Raw genomic sequence first — 13,831 nt, 5'->3', positions numbered from 1 at the left:
ACATCTAAACGTGAATACAGGGGGGGGAAAGGTGTGTTTATTAAAATCGGTGGATTACTCGTTGCGCATTGGTGTTATGTATATTGTATGGTACTGCATGTTCCCTGTGTCGACTCACACATATCAATTAAATTGTATGTTGTGTCTTTGTATTTTTATTGGTCCTTATGTTAACACATGGGGTTCTGGTGTTTACACGTGTTCAATTTCCTCTAAATTAGTGTGTTTTAATAGGAGTTTAAGTCCTACTAGGCTGGGCAATGTTAACAGTGAGATTTATATTATCATTTGTATTTATTACATGAAAGAATGTTGCAAGTTCTATTTGACAGTCTGCAACAGTGTATCTCTATGGAATTCTCACTATAGACTGCTGCTCATAGGATTTGAACAGTGCAAAATTTGTGGATAGTCGACATTGTGTCGACTCTCACTCACACCACATGCATCATACACTAAATATATATGTTAGGATGTTAAGTGTCATATGTGCACTGATGCATGACTTGGGTGCGGTTTAACCCTTGTGTTACCGCTCAGTTATAGACTCTATGTAAATGACACTACTGATACGTGTAATGGGCGTCTGATCCCTGAGGTAGTCAGACATTTGATACGTGGGTCCCAGAAGTCTCTGATGCAACAGTAAGGGTGCGTACACATGGGGCGATATATCAGCGAGCGATATATCGCTCAATGCCCCCTTTTCATCGGCGACCAGAGATGTGGGAAAAGGTCGACATGACTTAATATTTTTTGGGGTGTCTATGTCTATGACATGGGTCGGTATGAATATCATGTAAGTGTAATGCACATGTACCTCGCTGTGCGCGGCACGCGATTATAGTCTCCTACCACACCGTAGTGGATGGTAGGGTATGAGATGCCGCCTGTCAAAACACGTCAGCTCAATTTTATTTTTTAAAAACTCATGTCGACCTTTTGACTGTCGACCTAGACACTGTAGATCTACTGACTGCATATGTACCAAGTGAACCATGTATCGCTGTGATAGTGAGAGCGCTGCAGATGTCAGAGTGCTGCTGCTGCTGCACTACACGTGTAATACCAGCAGGGGGAGGCCTGGCCGGGACTGGTCAGTCACTGATATCCGCAGCGTCACCCACAGCGTACAGCGGACACGTCACCTGTGTGTCACAGCTCAGTGCGACCAGGTAACCAATCCGACGAGCTGGGCGGGACTGGGATTCGGAAAGGGGCGTTACAGGACAAGGCGTGAGAATGCTCCGCGGCCATTTTTATACTGGGCAACCATGTAGGTAGAATTTGAATTGCCTGCGATGTGTACACGTTATTTATTGTGGGCGGTTACCTCTGGTTTATTTGTGTTCTTTTTATTATTTTATGATGTTAAAAATGTAAGTGAGAGAACGCGTCATCTTCTGTAAAGTATTGGCGTCACTGAACTATTTACTCGCCAGCCTAACTTTGTATTTGCCCATCTCAAAGATGGCGGAGCGCCGCTGTCACCCTGGTGTGAAGCATCCGCCCCCCCGGCGCAGGTTGTGTAATACCAGTAATAAAGATGGGCGCGCCTAGTAGTAGTGAGCGGCGGCAGGAGGAGGAGGAGGGTCTCCAGTGACTGGGGTGTGAGGAGGCGCCAGCAGAGCAGGAGTGCTGAGGTGAGCAGGCTGCGGGATGTACCTGCGGGGGTGGGGGGCAGGGAACACGTGTCCTGCTGGCCATGCTGCCTGGAAGTCGGATGTGGGGACAGGGACTCTGCCGGCTCCGATACCTGACCATGCTGTGCTGCTGTGTATGTGTGTCTTGTGTGCAGATGCTGCATGTACAGCTGCTGGATGACGCCAGCTATACCGGCTCCTGCATGTAGCTGCAAACTTCTAATTCCCAATGTCCTGCACCTGTATGTCCGCAGTGTCTCACCTGCATGGGACCCTGTATCTGCAGTGTCTGACCTGCATGGGACCCTATATGCAGAAGTGTCTCACCTGCATGGGACCCTGTATCTGCAGTGTCTGACCTGCATGGGACCCTATATGCAGAAGTGTCTCACCTGCATGGGACCCTGTATCTGCAGTGTCTGACCTGCATGGGATCCTATATGCCGTAGTGTCTGACCTGCATGGGACCCTATATGCCGTAGTGTCTCACCTGCATGGGACCCTATATGCCGTAGTGTCTGAGCTGCATGGGACCCTATATGCAGTAGTGTCTGACCTGCATGGAATCCTATATGCCGTAGTGTCTCACCTGCAAAGGACCCTATATGCAGTAGTGTCTGACCTGCATGGGACCCTATATGCAGTAGTGTCGGACCTGCATGGAATCCTATATGCCGTAGTGTCTCACCTGCAAAGGACCCTATATGCAGTAGTGTCTGAGCTGCATGGAATCCTATATGCCGTAGTGTCTCACCTGCATGGGACCCTATATGCCGTAGTGTCTCACCTGCATGGGACCCTATATGCCGTAGTGTCTCACCTGCATGGGACCCTATATGCCGTAGTGTCTCACCTGCATGGGACCCTATATGCCGTAGTGTCTCACCTGCATGGGACCCTATATGCCGTAGTGTCTCACCTGCATGGGACCCTATATGCCGTAGTGTCTCACCTGCATGGGACCCTATATGCCGTAGTGTCTCACCTGCATGGGACCCTATATGCCGTAGTGTCTCACCTGCATGGGACCCTATATGCCGTAGTGTCTCACCTGCATGGGACCCTATATGCCGTAGTGTCTCACCTGCATGGGACCCTATATGCCGTAGTGTCTCACCTGCATGGGACCCTATATGCCGTAGTGTCTCACCTGCATGGGACCCTATATGCCGTAGTGTCTCACCTGCATGGGACCCTATATGCCGTAGTGTCTGAGCTGCATGGAATCCTATATGCCGTAGTGTCTCACCTGCATGGGACCCTATATGCCGTAGTGTCTCACCTGCATGGGACCCTATATGCAGTAGTGTCTCACCTGCATGGGACCCTATATGCAGTGGTGTCTCACCTGCATGGGACCCTATATGCAGTGGTGTCTGAGCTGCATGGGACCCTGTGTGCCTGAGCCGCATGGGACCCTGTGTGCCTGAGCCGCATGGGACCCTGTGTGCCTGAGCCGCATGGGACCCTGTGTGCCTGAGCCGCATGGGACCCTGTGTGCCTGAGCCGCATGGGACCCTGTGTGCCTGAGCCGCATGGGACCCTGTGTGCCTGAGCCGCATGGGACCCTGTGTGCCTGAGCCGCATGGGACCCTGTGTGCCTGAGCCGCATGGGACCCTGTGTGCCTGAGCCGCATGGGACCCTGTGTGCCTGAGCCGCATGGGACCCTGTGTGCCTGAGCCGCATGGGACCCTGTGTGCCTGAGCCGCATGGGACCCTGTGTGCCTGAGCCGCATGGGACCCTGTGTGCCTGAGCCGCATGGGACCCTGTGTGCCTGAGCCGCATGGGACCCTGTGTGCCTGAGCCGCATGGGACCCTGTGTGCCTGAGCCGCATGGGACCCTGTGTGCCTGAGCCGCATGGGACCCTGTGTGCCTGAGCCGCATGGGACCCTGTGTGCCGTGGTGCCTGAGCCGCATGGGACCCCCTATATGCACATATGTAGTATAGAACATGCATGAGTGTACTGTATATGTACATCTGTGGTGTAGATGCATATATGGTGTATAACTAGCATGGAAACCTATATGTAGTATATAACATGCATGGGAACCTATGTGTACTATACTTGTAGTATACAGTATGTCTTTTTTTAGGGGTACGGGTCAACAGGGCTTAAGCATAGTTGCCTACCCTCCAGGATTGGCTGTGAGGCTCCCGGAAAAAAACGTGTCTGGCTCCCAAAAAATCGGTTCTGGCTCCAGGCCCACTGGAAAGGTTGAAAAGTCCTCCGATATTGTGCCTGCCTTCCGTAGTGCCCCCTCAGCAGGGGGGGTCTGTGCATATCAGATGAAACAAATTGCATCATCGCGGCCCCTCCCTGGACTGTGTTTTGTTGGCATTACACAGTGGGGGGTGTGGCCATGGTAATGGACATGTCTACATGTATTGTATTTGAATATCCCTGCCTGTGGCCCTGCCCCTTTCATGGCCTGGCTGCCAGCCCCGCCCCCTTCCTACTTGAGCTGAATGCCCTCTCCCGACTCAGTCAGCAATCCTGGGCTTAGGTCGACACATGAAATAAGTTCATAGGATCGGAAGGTTGACATCAGCATTAGGTCGGCAGTTAAAAGGTCGACATGGATTCCCTATCAGTGTATGGCGTGGCTGTGGTTGCCATGCTTTGGGCATGGTGCCTCTTGGTGCTTGGCACACAATTTTTTTTATTCTCCCGTCATGCCCTGGTGGATGGTAGGGTATGAGGGGGGGACTGGACTGCACACCATATTTTTAAACATAATCAGAGGTGCTACCAAGTTAAGGCTTCTAGTACCATACAGGAAAAAAGAACAATACTGATGCACACTCTAGGCGCTAAGAACACTGTAAAAATAATTGTGATAAACTCTTACAGTTAACATGGAGTATAATTGAAGTTCTTAGCACACATTTGCACAAATATGTGGGCCCATCCACCGCATCCAGGTGAACTTCATTAGATGGGTCCCCAACATTTCTAATACTAACACATTATATAAATGTATCTAGGTCTTATCTTCAAATAGAGCCCATATTAACATGCAGTCAGCAATGTAGGAACCTGTGCTAATTAAAACACCTGAGGGTAAATGGGAGGGGTGCCAGTGCCAGAATGAAGGAGCCTCACCTTCAGTGTACAATATATACACAAATATGTAATATGTAGGGTGTGTAATACTGCTCATGTCGACATTAGACCTATCAGCCGAAGCCCTGTTGACCTAATGTATGTCTATCTTCATTACGAGCAACCATATCCCCTTAGTATCTACTGTACCATGCATGGTAACCTGTACTGGCTCCAGGCTAATCTTCATCTCCTCATTAGTGTGCGGCTAGCGTTCTCTATGCTTATCAGCTAACACTGTATTCACAAAACGTTTTCTTTACAAACCTGTTTGACAGTCGGGATCCTGCTTTTTGCATGCACTAGGGGTGAATCACACATTCCTTCTTCCAGGCAATACTGACTTCTATACCAGTGGTTCTCAAGTAACCTCCACTGTCCATGTTTTATCGATCCTTTTTTAATAACTCACAGGTGAATAGATATATTTGGCTGGGTCATTAATTATCCAACTGGTATCTACAGACAGAAATCCTGAAAATGCGACCTGTTGGGGTACTAGAGCAGTGCATGTTTATCAGGTCTCCACATGGGTGAAAAATATGAATTTGCGGCAATATCGCAGATACACGTGGTTTTTACCAATGCTGGATTTTTTTTTTTTGCCTGAGATTTAATAGGTGCTTAAACCATGTGAATGCAGCAGCTGATGATGATTTGTGGGTAGACCTGGATCTATGATTACTAGGACTACTACACACAGACACTTTGTATGCATATGGGCTTCTCATGGGACTGTGGCATGTGCATGGACTACAGTCCACATGAACTGTGCTCTGGTTTGTAAAGGGTTCCTTTTCTTTTACTCCGTTATTGAGATGCTTTAAACAGTGATTCCTAAATGCCTGTGTTCCAGATGTGTTCACTAACATCTATACTTTACATTGCACCACATGCCCTTTTTGGCATGGCATTCATTTGCAACTTTAGGTCCGTTTTGCCCGGCATCTATGAGCAGCGATGATGTAAAAATCATTGGGCGGAAAATACACAATGCAAACACACTGAGCGATTTTTCGCCCCACCCAGCCATTTTTCACTGACGGTGAACCACTCTTCACAGTAGTGGACTCTGGAAAGTGGTTCAGTCTGCTGGTAAAAACAATTGAAGGACCGCAGCTGATGTGCGGGCCATACACACAGGGGGACTTTGAGCTGAAATTAGCTCAAAATCCCAAAAGTGAGCTCAAAATCGGCCAGTGTGTATGGGCATTCAGCCACGCACCCCACCAGGGACTTTTCTACAAAATATGCATCTTCTTTGCAGCACTAATTCAATGAAAATGGCACAGGTTCTCAAAGTCGGTCCTCAGGACCCCACGCAGTGCATGTTTTGCAAGTCTCCTCACAGAATCACAAGTGAAATAATCAGCTCCACCTGTAGATCTTTTAAAGTGTGTCAGTCAGTAATGAGTGCACCTGTCGAGTGACCTGGAAAATGTGAACTGTGTGGTCCTGAGGACCGACTTTAAGAACCATTGAAAATAGAATGCACGGCTCACCTGAATACTGATGCTGACATTTCATGTTTGGTGTGCAACAAAAAGTGACCATGCCATAGTGTTCAGTCTAGCACCCGCTATCTTTGAAAACCCATGCAGTTCCTCTTCCCTGCCTGGGGTGTCGCTGTCTGCTGTGGTGCTTCTAGCACAGTGTGGTCTGTAGATCAGCACTGGTATGCAAACCAGAGCTGTGCTAGAAACACCACATCAGACAGCGACACCCGAGGCAGGGAAGAGGAACTGCATGGGTTTTCAAAGATAGACAGGTATTCAATGCTCTGGCGAGCGCAAGGTAGCGAATCCTGTTTTGGATTCGCTGTGCGCTCGCCAGCAAATATCGCTGATCTTGAATTCGTGTGGCTCCCCCAGCCCACACTATTCAATGCGTCAGGGGCTCGCTGCCCCTGACTTCGAATACAGGCGAATGGTAGTGGGGAATGGTAGTGGCGATTCCCCCCCCCCCAGCGCGCACAGCCCGCAGCAGCAGTCCTCCAGCTCCGGCAGCCCCAGCGCTGACATCACCGTGCTGTGGCTGCCGGAGCTAAAGGCCTGCTGCTGCTGCGTCCCTGTGGGGGCTCCCGGCATGAGTGAGGGGGGCAGGCGGCAGGCGGACGATTCCCTGAGGCGAATCCCCCTTTCCTCCCCCCCCCCCCCCCCCCCGCACAGCCTGCAGCAGCAGTCCTCCGGCAGCCCCAGCGCTGACATCAAGAGGTCTGCTACTGCTGGAGCCGCATATCTCTCCCCCCTCCCGTCCCCTCTCCTACCTCCCCTCACCTCAACCCCAGCAGAAGGGCAGGGTGCTGCTGGGGTCGGAGCCGCTGCACTCACTGGTCCCGATCGTGCCTATGTAATGTAATGTAACAGCGAATCTGAGGCATTGAATACTGGCCATAGTGGGTGCTAGACTGAACACTATGCCAAACAATGTTATGCAACTTTATAACTAAGTACTTAGGACACTATAAGCCAGTGCTTTCCAACAGTCCTGGTTTTAGGGATATCCCTTCTTGTGCACAGATAGTATAATTAAAAGTAATGAGGTACTAATTAAGTCCCCAGCATGGCTATTGTTAAATTCGGGACGCTTGAGCTAATACAGTATAAGACATTAGCTAACATTGTTACATGTAGGGTATTCTGTAATTCTGTAGTATTTCTGGCTCTTGACTTTAATCAATCATTTTCCCGCATCCCTCTTGAGACTATATAAAAATTGATGTATTTGCTGCACTCACTTCATAGTTCAGTTGCGATCTGGTGCATGATATACCCCCTATTAGCAGCATTGTTTGGAAGCGCCACCGGATATGATGGCGCTATGTACAGAAGTGTGTATGGGAAATAACACCAAACCTTATAGAATGATTTCCTTTTAATTAAAGTTTATTTGTTGAAGTATTTGTGCAATGAAAATGAGAATATACCCTTATGCTGGCCATCTATTAGGACAGCTAGCATCCGATTCGCCTCATGATCTCCCCCGAACTCCCCTGCAGCTACCGGACTCATTATTTGGTGCATTTTGACACACAGGGTGAAATTTAATAGGATGAGAGATTTGGTAAGAAATCGCCTGTTTTTTTTTTTTTTTTTTTAAAGCGGCAATCACTGTAAAACCAGTTTGATTTTTGCGGTGTAAATGATTGCCGCTTTAAAAAAACTGGAGATTTCTTACCAAATCTCTCACTTTCTGAATCTCTCATCCTATTAAATTTCCCCCCTAATGTGCTAACGATGTAATTATGAGGTCAAAGGTCTCGACAGATCATATGTGCAGCACGCATCCATCTCCTGACCAGCACTTGCTGGGATCGCATGCGATCCTTCTGTATGGCAAGCTCCGGGCGGTTCAAGGGGGATTGGCTGCAATTTCTTCCCTCCAAGAAAGTTGCAGTAATGTAGTTGGGGCCTTGACCGTATGAAACCTTTGTTAAACAATCCTCCAAATTCCGATTTGACCCATCCCATTGTCTCCAATTGTAGACCCATGTATTCTTCATCTACACTGCACAAAGTCCTTATAATTGTTACTTGTAAAGCGATACTGTGTATTGCGGCTTCCTCCCTTCTCCGGTACCGAACACAGAAATAGGAACAAAATGACCCGTTGACGATTTGTACACTGTACAGCATCCTTCACAAAGTCTGTGTAGAGAGCATTGTGTTTCGGAATGGTTGGCGTTTTCTAATCTCCATTGCATGTATAATCTACAAAGCTAGATACAGGATCCAATACACTTTTGTTCAGTTTGTCGTGTTAATTGCAATTCCATGTACTGTGATATTTAAGGAAACGCCACTACAAAATATTATTCTTATTTTTAACAGTATTCATGGATGAGGAATGTGTGTAATTTTTTTTCCTGTGATTTTCTTGACTTGTTTATACTACCAAACAAGTAATTTGTGGAACGTCAAACTGTGTGTTTTACTTGTTGAACAATGTATTGTGTGATGTATAAATAAAGATGTGGCTGTAAAGTGTGTAGAACATCTCTTTTCCACAAATCGGAATCTTCTTAAAACACTGAAGGCCTCTTGTTAACGCCACAAGCATCCCGTGACCTAATCTGTTTAACCTAATTTGGCTTTAAATGCCCCTTTTACTTTACTAGAACATTTATTTTCCCTGTTTTTCAAAGCAGATTTTTGTTTTTTATTAATGTGTTATATTTTCTTGATGATCCTTTAATCTCGCTCTGTTTGTAAATCGTTTTGTCGGAATTTTCTAGAGGTCTCCGGTTTCGGTTCGTCATCTATAGCTACACATAAAATGCTGTATTGCGGAAATCCGAGCTCACTCCAATGCTATAATTATTGCTTGCAGTCAGGATCTAGGAACACGCAAAGATATAGGATCTGCACCATGGCTATACATTCCTCTGAGAAGGATGTGTGGAATAGGGCAGTAATCTATGACTGCAGCATAACCTGGGTAACTTCATGTACAGCAATTATAGGAAACGCAATTCTTTCCCCGTGAGCTCACCTGGACAGATGAAAAGAACACAAAAATTTGTGACGGACTAGTGTGGTTGTTATTGGATTATTAATGATGAAAGCCGAAAACAGGTTGTGTATCCCTTAGTCAAATATCCATCATCCAAATTATTCAGAAAAACAAAGTTTCCAGAATGTGTTTTTTTTTTTTTATGTTGCAATAAGCACTACTGGGGGACATGATGTGTAACTGGCACTACTGGGGGACATGATGTGTAATGCGGGGTACACACCAGGACGACACGCTCACGATGCACATCGTCAGTGTCTCGTCCGACCCGCTCACGGTGACGCGGGGGGGGCACGACCCGCTCACGATGTGCACCGTGAGCGGGTCCGATCCGATGGCGACCCGCACCCGGCTGTATGGTCGTCATTGAGATCCTACCTGCAGCAGGTAGGATCTCAATAACGACCGACCCACGGGACCGCGCATCGGATCGGTATCGGTCCACACCAGGTCAGAAAAGGGCCCAATCAGCACACAATCTACATCCAATTGATCGGAATTGGATCTAGATTGTGGGGATCGGGCCCTAGTCGTCCTGGTGTGTACCCAGCATCACTGGCACTAAATATGTGCAAGAAAATGATTGCTTGGCTTTAAAACTCAGTGCCTGAGATAGTACACACATATTGTTTCATGTTTTGAAAGCTTGTTTCGTGCACAAATAAAAAATATATTTGTGTGTACATCATGTGTTTTATACAACATAAATGCAAGATGCCTTTCTGAAATTTAAAAATCTTCAGAAATATAGAATACTCAGTTATCCAAAATGTTCTGAGCCTTCGCATTTTGGATAATGGGTATTGGAAACAGATCGTATTTGGGTAATCAGAAACAATGTATTAATCTGAATACTAGCAATTATTTTCCATGTAAGAAAAAAAAAAAATATATAATTTTATTTATATATATATATATATATATATATATATATATATATATATATATATATATATATATATATATATATATTTTTAAACTAAGTAATTTAGGTACTTATGTAGTATCTGGGCTGCCGATTTTGTGATTGTATGCCATACCTTAAGGCATACAATCAGATGCGATGCGATTTTGCATAGGATTCAATGTTAAGAAGGTCCTGTTCATTTCCCCACTATCCAAGTGGGCATAGAGTTGATTTTATATAGCGTGGCGAGCGCAGCGAGGGGACGCATATTTCTTAAAAAGTATTCTGTGTCCCCTCGCGGGGCTCGGTGGCTCGCTACGCTCGCCACAGGTTTATATCCAACTCCATGCCCACTTGGATAGTGGGGAAAGGAAAAGAACCCCTTTTTCCCATTGAATTCTATGTTAAAATGGACTCAGACCATTTTAACATTGAATCCTATGGAAAAATCTTGACCATCGCATCGCATACGATTTGGTCGCATGCGATGCGATACGATGCGATCTGATTTCTAAATCGGACGCCCAGATACTACATAAGTACCGTAATTTATTGTGTTGAGTTAGTACAGAATGAAAAACATCAGATTTCTTATTGCTATTCTGTCAAGTTGTTGGTATTTACTGTTTCTGGTTGCTTATATGGTCACTAAAGGTGCATACACACATGGTGAGGATTTGGCTATGTACGATTTTAACTGATTTCACTTGAAATCCCCAGAGTCCTGATGATATTTTGACTGACTGACCAAAAAAATACTTGAATAAACAAGAAAATTAGGCACTTCACTGTACACAATATAGTTCAAATTGGCTTGCCTGCACAGACTTTTTCTTGCAATGCTGATCCCACTGGGGTGCGCAATGGCCTCACAAGCTGTATACATACTGTATGATTTGTACTAACTTTGAGTGGATACAATACAACACCTGGCTAAATCGCATCACCTCCCACTCTTATGGTGCTCGTACTGCACACGCTGGTGTATGATAGTCGTACTGTGCAGAATATTTGATTGAAAAGATCTTTCCAATTTAAATAACCTTGGGAACCATCAAATATCCGTAACAACAGACTGTTGAAGCTGTCAGAATCTGTCTACATACTGTCATCATCCCTCTGTTACAACTGTTTTCCCACCCCACTATCAAAAGATTGGACAATAAACCGGCTTGATTCTGATGTTGAAGTAAATACCACTTTAACGCAGACTTATGGGCCCCATACATCAGCAATTAATTGTGACCATCCTGAGATCTGGAGATTATTGCCACAATTAATTTTAGATGTGTGGGCTCCCCCTTTTGGCAATCCCAATCAAAAATGAATAGGGATCGTCAATCGATTGCTTAATCAGATTTTTAAACATGCTTAATAATCTGGTTTTATGTGTGGGCATTCCCAATTCGTCGTCTTCATCTATTTACATTATGAACAGCTGAAATGACAATCGATTGGGCAATTTCCAGATATGAAGATGCAATCTTTAGATGGAAAAATCTGCCGATCACTGAAATAAATCTGTAATGTGTGGGCAAGTCAAATAGATTGTAGAATCCATTTATCTGGCCCAAAAATCCCTGGATCTGGAAATCCATTAATTGTGATTGCTGATGTATGGGGCCCATTAGATTGGGCTTCACAAAAATAATCCAGGTCCAGCGACCCAACAAGCAAACTTAAGTTTTCAAGTCCCGCGACCTGTTTTGGAGAGCTGTGTAAATGGGTAATGAGGGTCACCTGACCTGTTTATAGCAATGGGAGAAACTCCTAGCTCCGCAACCTGCAGGCGGTTGGGGTACAGGGTTTCTTCGCTGCTGTCTCTCCTGCTGTGCGAACAGGATGCCGCATGTGGAGGTACCCCAGTGCTTTGAGGTTTAATTTCCAAGCACCTGCCTGATAGACACTGCACCGGTGTGAATGGTGCTGGTATGGGGGAGTGTCCTGAGTCTGTCCCTAGAAGTAAAGGGAAACTACATTTTGTAATGGAGTGGGAATGGTTGTCACTAAGATGTAGCATGTAATACAATTGGGTCATGTTCAGGGTAAAGCCAGTCGGAACAGCAACTTGTGTTGGGAGGAGAATTTAGATGGTACTTATTGGCTCTTTGTATAATAATACATGTGGGTGAGTCCCTGTGTTTTGGCATGATTTCCAGCCACTTCGCTTTAGTGTGTGTGACACATTTATTTTTCCCATTCCTGTATAACCCATGCTCCAGTAGTGAATGAGGAGCCGGGAGTGCTCATTTTTCCAGGTGATGGAATTTCCTCAGGGTACAAAAGCATGTCTTTCTGATTGAATTGGACTCTATATCAGGGCATAAACTGGTTTTGATAATGGGGTAGCTGGATTTTTTTGCATTTGATAAACTGAATTTTGATTTAAAAAGCCAACAACTATAGGAAACTGCTGCTTAACATCAACACAGAATGTGGCTGTTATTTCTCATTTTTTATATGTAAGCAATGACATTTTACAGAATGTAACAGTAACACTCCTAATTTATTAGCCTAATGCTCTCATTTTATTTATGTAGAGCAATTTCTTCAACAGGACACAAGGCGCTGTACAGACATCACACACCATGTACAGTGAAGCAATAGACAAGTCACATACATAGACAAATAACCTTGTGTGCGCAGCAGAATTGGTGTAGGCATTGTGGGTAAGAATGGTACTTGTTTCCTAGAACAGCCACAATCGCGGGCATCGTGTACCTTAAAGATAAGGTACACGATGGACCCGATATCCTTTTAAATCAGGTCCATTTTACCGTCAAAGGCAAAATCGGGGGCGTCGCGGCCATTAACATGGCCCCCGACGCGATGGTTGCGATTTTTGCCATAGGCTTCAATGTTAAAATATTTTTTAACATTGAAATCGGGAGCATCGCGTCGGTGTTGTGCCATTATAATGGCACAAGATGAGATGGACTTGATTAAGTCCATCTCGCATATGAAACAATGTGAAATGGGCCAATATGACCCATTTTACATTGTATATGGCCCCGTCGTCACCCCACGATTGACGCCAACCCGAAGCGTGGCGAGCGGCGGCGGTGCACATCCTCCGACCTTTTCATACCCCTACTATCCACGTCGGCGTGGAGTTGAGAATATAAAGTGTGGCGAGCGCACCGAGTCCGAAGCGTGGCGAGGGGACGCGTATACCTGTGAAGTTATATGCTTCCCCTCGCTGCGCTCGCCACATTTTCTATTCTCAACTCCACGCCGACGTGGAAAGTAGGGGTATGAAAAGGTCGGAGGACGCGCACCGCCGCCCCTCGCGGGCTCTCTGCGCTCGCCACACTTCGGGTTGGCGTCAATCGTGGGGTGGCGGTGTTGAGGGGGGTAAAATTGGGGGTCTGGGGAATATTTTACATTGAATCCAATGAAAAATAGGGTCCCAGGGACCCTATTCTCATTTGATTCAATGTAAAAATCGGGTCCATCGCATGCGATGCGACCGACGCGATTTTTCCGACACGACCACCCTGGTGCAAATCGGTGTGGCCGTGCTAGGAAACAAGTACCGTAAGAACTTCCATGGGTTGTGTATTCTCTCTCTCTCAAGGTACCAGGTGAGGCGCTGCATAGGATTACCCTACATTGGAGTGGTTCTAGTATCCTAACAGATTAGGGTCCCAACAAAACGGTCA

The 13,831-nt window shown here is 46.1% G+C and overlaps 1 protein-coding gene across 1 annotated transcript in view; it reads left to right on the top strand.

Moving 5' to 3' along the window:
- Positions 1–1,496: 1,496 nt before the first annotated feature.
- PC (pyruvate carboxylase) overlaps positions 1,497–13,831 on the top strand; it is a 401,728-nt gene continuing 389,393 nt past the window's right edge. Inside the window, exon 1 of the mRNA XM_083164787.1 lies at positions 1,497–1,643. The gene's annotated coding sequence lies outside the window, so the exon portion shown is untranslated. The remainder of the gene's footprint in view (positions 1,644–13,831) is intronic.

The sequence above is a fragment of the Crinia signifera genome, chromosome 11 (genome assembly GCF_055691185.1).
Source record: "Crinia signifera chromosome 11, ASM5569118v1, whole genome shotgun sequence".
Classification (NCBI taxonomy): Eukaryota; Metazoa; Chordata; class Amphibia; order Anura; family Myobatrachidae; genus Crinia; species Crinia signifera.
Note: the sequence above shows the minus strand (reverse complement) of the source record. Positions and strands in the feature narration are given on the sequence as shown.